General features: G+C 41.2%; 1 pseudogene; it reads left to right on the top strand.

Moving 5' to 3' along the window:
* The first annotated feature begins 5,238 nt into the window (after positions 1–5,238).
* LOC102481105 (haloacid dehalogenase-like hydrolase domain-containing protein 3) lies at positions 5,239–5,993 on the top strand (annotated as a pseudogene).
* Positions 5,994–6,236: the final 243 nt, after the last annotated feature.

The following is a 6,236-nucleotide window of genomic DNA, read 5'->3' as shown; positions in this document are numbered from 1 at the left end:
AAGCTATAGTAACCAAAACAGTATGGGTTGGGTGGTGGTAGCACCATGGTAGTGCTACTGAAACATGGAAAAAGCCCTAAGTTCACTTCTTGGGATTTCCCTGAGCACACTGAGTGCATAGATGAACATACCACGAGCCAACTGAGACTGTGGGTGAATTGTGGCATGAAGACCCTGTTGCGGATACCTGTGTCTGTTTCTCGCATGAAAGAAAGACATAAACTTTACAACAATTACAATAAAATGGTACTAGTACAAAACCAGATAAACCAATGGAACAAGATAGCTCAGAGATAAACCATACATTTATAGTCAACTGATCTTTGACAAAGGTGTCAAGAACACTAAGTGAAGAAAGAACAGTCCATTCAATAAATGGAGTTGGAGAAACTAGATATCCACATGCAGAAGAGTGAAATTGGACTCTTATCTCACTTCATATAAAAATGGACACAAAATGGATTAAAAGGCCTAGCTACAGTGGGACAGGCAGTAAGGGTACTGCTGCTCAATGCTGGATGGCTCTGAGATTGAGTTCCAGGTCTAGCTCAACATATCAGACAAGCCTATGGGTGCACCTGAGATCCTGGCTGCCTGCAGAGCTTGGGAGAAGATTACAGCATGAAAATCCTCTCTCTCTCTCTCTCTCTCTTCCTCTCTCTCTCTCTCTCAGGAAATAAATATATGAACTGAAAAAAAAAAACCCATAAGATCTGAAGCTGTAAAACAACTAGAAGAAAGAGAATAGGGAAAAAGTTCCTTGATATTGATCTGGGCAAAAATTATTTAAAATGACCAAAATCATAGACAACAAAAGCAAAAATGAAAAAAATAAAATAACGTCAAACTAAAAAGCTTCCTCATAGGATAAGAAACAATAAATAGAAAGAGGAGATGACTTAGGTAAAGGGAGAAAATATTTACAGACCACATATCTGATAAGGGGTCAATATTCAAAATACATAATGGAGTCAAACAATTTAATAACAAGAAAACATATAACCTGATTTAAAAATGAACAACAGGCCTAAAATAGATATTTGTTTCTCTCTCTCTCTTTTGCTACAGAGGATGTGTATTGACCAGAGAGACAGAGAGGGAGACAGAGAAATAGAAAGCAAGAAATCGTGGGACTTGCAATTAGCTTAAAGATTATGTCACATAGTTGACCATGGTTTGAGTCCTGGACCTGGTGTATTAAAACTCACACTGGGCATGTGTGCATGCATGCCCAAGATCTTGAGAGAATGGAGGAGAAGGAACTGTGGTGTGGCCATCCCCCCCCGGGGGGGGTGATTTCTCACTTTCTGTCTCTGTCTCTCCAGTGCACACGTCCTATAGCAAAAATATCTCTAAAAAAACATTAAAGTTAGAACTGATATATGATCTAACAATTCCACTTCTACTACTGGATACTGCATTTATCCAAAGTAAATTAAATTAGTATGTAAAAAATATGTCTGCTCTTCCATGTTCATTGCAACATGATTCAAGGTAGCCAATATATGGAATTATCCTAAGAGTACATTAATACGTTAATGAATGAATAAAATGGTATGAGAGGATCTTCAAAGAGTTTATAGAAAATACATGTGATGAAAACAATTGTGCATGGATTTCAAAATTTTTGGCACCCAAATGAAAACATACTTTAATTCCACAAACTTTTGAAGTATAATACTTTAATACTATAAAAATTTTGAATATAATACTATGCAGCTTTAAAAAAGAGGAACTCGTCATTCGCAACGACATGAATGAACCCAGAGGACATTGTACTAAGTGAAATATATCAGGTACAGAAGGACAAATGCTACATGATCACATTTACATATGGACTCTAAAAAAGTCCAATTCAAAGAAGCAATGAGTAAAAGGGTGGTTACCAGGGGCTGTGGGGTATGGGGAGAGCCTGGTCAAGTGTATAAAGTTTCAGTTAAGATTAATAAGTTCTTGAGATCTATTGTACAACATGGTGACTATAATTAATAATAATGTATTACCTACTTGAAAATTGCTAAGAGAGTAGACTTTAAATGTTCTCACCACACACAAAAAATGATAAGTGTATAAGGTGATGGATATGTTTATTAGCTTGATTTCATAAATTCATAATGTGCATATATATCAAAACACCATGTTGTGGGACCAGCAGTTAGCGTAATGGCTATGTTGCTGGACTCCCATGTAGCAGACCGTGGTTCAAGTCCTGGACCTGGTGGCTTAAACTCACGCTGGGCGTATGTGCGTGCGTGCCCAAGATCCAGAGAGAAGAATGGAGGAGGAGGGATTGAGGCGTGGCCATCCCCCCTGGGGGTGATTTCTCGCTTTCTGTCTCTCTGTCTCTCTCTGTCTGTCTGGCGAGCGCACGCACCCTATAGCAAAAACCTCTCCCCCCAAAAAAAGTGTTAAAAAAACCCCCCACCATATCATACACCACAAATATGCATGGGTTTATTTGTCAATTAAAAATAAATTAACTAAAAATCAAAACCTCTAAAACATCCAAGATCTTTGTAAGATGTTTCTCTGCACCTTTGTCTTCTCAACTACATCATAGATTTGTATGATCCCTTTCTATGTCTAATTCCATTACCCAACTGATCAACATGAACTTTTTCTCTTTTTTCTGGCCACTACAAACACTGATGCACCTTTGGATACATTCCTTATATATGGGAGATCTGTTTATTATATTGGTGTTTTTATTTCAATGTGATAGAATACAAGGAGTAGGGTTTTTGAGTGGAAAAGTATGTGTAATTATATTCTTAATTAATATTGCCAAAAGATTATTCATTATATCCTCTTATTATATTTTAATATCTTTTGAATCTGTAATGATACTCTTTTTCATTCCTCAAAATAGCAATTTTGTTCACTTTTTTAAAATCTCGGTCAGTTTTGCCAGGAGTTTATTGATTATATTAATCTTTTGAGTAAACATTTTTTGGCTTTGGTGATTTTGTCTCTTGCAGCATTGTTTTCTATATAATGCTGCTCTGCTTGTATTTTTATCATCTCCCCCTTCTTCTTTTGTGGGTTTGATTTGCTGCTTTCCCCCTAGTTTCTTGAAATAAATATTTAGGATCCAGCCATGGTGGTGCAACAGTAATGCAAAGCTTTGTGATCTGGACCCACATGGGAAGGTCCTGGGATCATGTTCTGGAGCCTCCCTGTGAACGCTGGATATGCATGTGTACCTGTGATGCAGGTAGGCTGAGACTGGGGGTGGCTGCAGTTTAAGGACCCTGTTGGAGGTATATTTCTCCTCTCTCTTCCCCCTGGGGGTGATTTCTCGCTTTCTGGCTCTCTGTCTCTCTCTGTCTGTCTGGCGAGCGCACGCACCCTATAGCAAAAACCTCTCCCCCCAAAAAAAGTGTTAAAAAAACCCCCCACCATATCATACACCACAAATATGCATGGGTTTATTTGTCAATTAAAAATAAATTAACTAAAAATCAAAACCTCTAAAACATCCAAGATCTTTGTAAGATGTTTCTCTGCACCTTTGTCTTCTCAACTACATCATAGATTTGTATGATCCCTTTCTATGTCTAATTCCATTACCCAACTGATCAACATGAACTTTTTCTCTTTTTTCTGGCCACTACAAACACTGATGCACCTTTGGATACATTCCTTATATATGGGAGATCTGTTTATTATATTGGTGTTTTTATTTCAATGTGATAGAATACAAGGAGTAGGGTTTTTGAGTGGAAAAGTATGTGTAATTATATTCTTAATTAATATTGCCAAAAGATTATTCATTATATCCTCTTATTATATTTTAATATCTTTTGAATCTGTAATGATACTCTTTTTCATTCCTCAAAATAGCAATTTTGTTCACTTTTTTAAAATCTCAGTCATTTTTGCCAGGAGTTTATTGATTATATTAATCTTTTGAGTAAACATTTTTTGGCTTTGGTGATTTTGTCTCTTGCAGCATTGTTTTCTATATAATGCTGCTCTGCTTGTATTTTTATCATCTCCCCCTTCTTCTTTTGTGGGTTTGATTTGCTGCTTTCCCCCTAGTTTCTTGAAATAAATATTTAGGATCCAGCCATGGTGGTGCAACAGTAATGCAAAGCTTTGTGATCTGGACCCACATGGGAAGGTCCTGGGATCATGTTCTGGAGCCTCCCTGTGAACGCTGGATATGCATGTGTACCTGTGATGCAGGTAGGCTGAGACTGGGGGTGGCTGCAGTTTAAGGACCCTGTTGGAGGTATATTTCTCCTCTCTCTTCCCCACTCTCTCTCATGGAATAAATGAGTAAACTTTAAAAAAGAAATGAATACTTAGATGATGTATTCATTATTCAGTCTTACTATTTTCTAATATATGCATTCATGGCTATTTGTTTCTCTTGAAGCACTCAATCTCCTAAGCTTTCAATTTGCCATATCTTCATTATCATATAGTTCATATATTTAAATTTTTTTCTTGTAATTTCTTTTACCCATCGGTCATTCAGAAGTATATTGATTTTTTTTTAATTGGGGGATTTTATTTTTAGTGTAATTTGCTATGTTCACAGATTTCAATTTATTTCTAATTTTAATTATTTGAAAAATTTTGAGACTTGCCTAATAGCTTTACCTATGTTCTATTTTGGCAAGCTCCATGTTCACTTGGAAAGAGCATTTATTCTGAAGTTACTGATTATAGTGTCCAGAATATGTCAATTAGGCCCAATTTATTAATACTGTTGTTCAGTTCTATGTTCTGAATGATATTATCATTAGATACTGAAATAAGTATATACAAACTAAATATTGGGGGAGGAGCTAAGGCCGGGCTTTCCCATTGCCAGGCCCACTCTGCTCCAGTGGCCGAGAGTCTGCACGACCGGGCATGGAGCTGCCTCCTAGCCCAGCTTCCCTGCCAGCAGGTGAGTCCTGGGCCCGGGGGTGCAGAGCCTAGGGGCACGCTAGAGCAGAGAAGAGGACCCAGGAGGTTGGCCAGGTCACTCTGCCGACAGCAGCTACAGGGAGAGTGCATTTAACTTAACCCAGAGAGGGCAACCTGGCCTTACCTCCACTGAGCCCTGGGGATGAGGAGTGAGGATCTCATGCTGTGAATATATTTCTAAAGTGCTTGTGTCAGCCAACAGATCAGACCACAAGGCCTGCAAGATAAGATTGAGGCTGTGGAGGGCTATTCTTGCCAAGCCTGGTCTCCCCTTGGATAGTGGGACCTGAACAGAACTAGATAGATCTGGCCTCTTCCATGGCACACCGGCTACAGATACGATTGCTGACGTGGGACGTGAAGGACACACTGCCCAGGCTCCATTGCACTGTCGGGGAGGAATATGCCTCCAAGGCCCCGGCCCATGGGCTGGAGGTGGATGCCATGGCCCTGGGACAAGCCTTTGGGCAGGCAAATGCGGCTCAGAGCCACAGCTTCTGTAACTATGGCCTGAGCCAGGACCTCACCTCCCACCAGTGGTGAGTGAATGTGGTCCTGCAGACCTTCGACTTGGCAGGTGTCCAGGATTCTCTGGCTGTGACCCCTATCGCTGACCAACTATATGAGGACTTAAGCAGCCTCTGCAGCTGGCAGGTACTGGAGGGGGTCGAGATTGCCCTGAGGGGGTGTCGTCAACGAGGTTTGAGGCTGGCAGTGGTCTCCAACTTAGACCGTCGGCTAGAGGACATCCTGGTGGGTGTGGGCCTGTGGGAACCCTTGACTTTGTGCTAACCTTGGAGGCTGCCAGCTGGCCCAAGCCTGACCCGTGCATTTTCCATGAGGCCTTGTGCCTTCCTCATTCAGAACCAGCAGCGGCGGCCCATATTGGAGACAACTACCACTGTGATTACCAAGGGGTTCAGGCTGTTAGCATGCACAGCTTCCTGGTGGTTGGCCCAGAGCCTCCCAACCCCGAGGTCAGGGATTCTGTACCTGAAGAACACATGCCCTCCTCACTGTCCCATCTCCTGTCTGCCCTTGACCACCTAGAGGGTGCAGCCCCAGGGCTTTGAGGCAGGTGAGGGAAGTGGCTGGATCCTGAATCATGGAGAAAACACTAAACAAACACTGGAGACCAGGGCCCTGTAGATCTGGACTTTGCACCTGTCCCTGCAGCCTCCACAATCACAGCATAAAGCAGTGAGGGCCAGGCTTTTAGTCTCGCTCCGCTAACCAGCTCCTGAGCTCTGAGTTCTCATTCTCAGTCATGCTATATGTCCCCCTCAGCTCCAACAAAGTTCACTGAGAGCCTGCAT

This window comes from Tupaia chinensis, unplaced genomic scaffold (genome assembly GCF_000334495.1).
Source record: "Tupaia chinensis unplaced genomic scaffold, TupChi_1.0 Scaffold000248_1, whole genome shotgun sequence".
Taxonomy (NCBI): domain Eukaryota; kingdom Metazoa; phylum Chordata; class Mammalia; order Scandentia; family Tupaiidae; genus Tupaia; species Tupaia belangeri.
The sequence above is the reverse complement of the archived record's forward strand: the minus strand, read 5'-3'. Positions and strand labels throughout refer to the sequence as shown.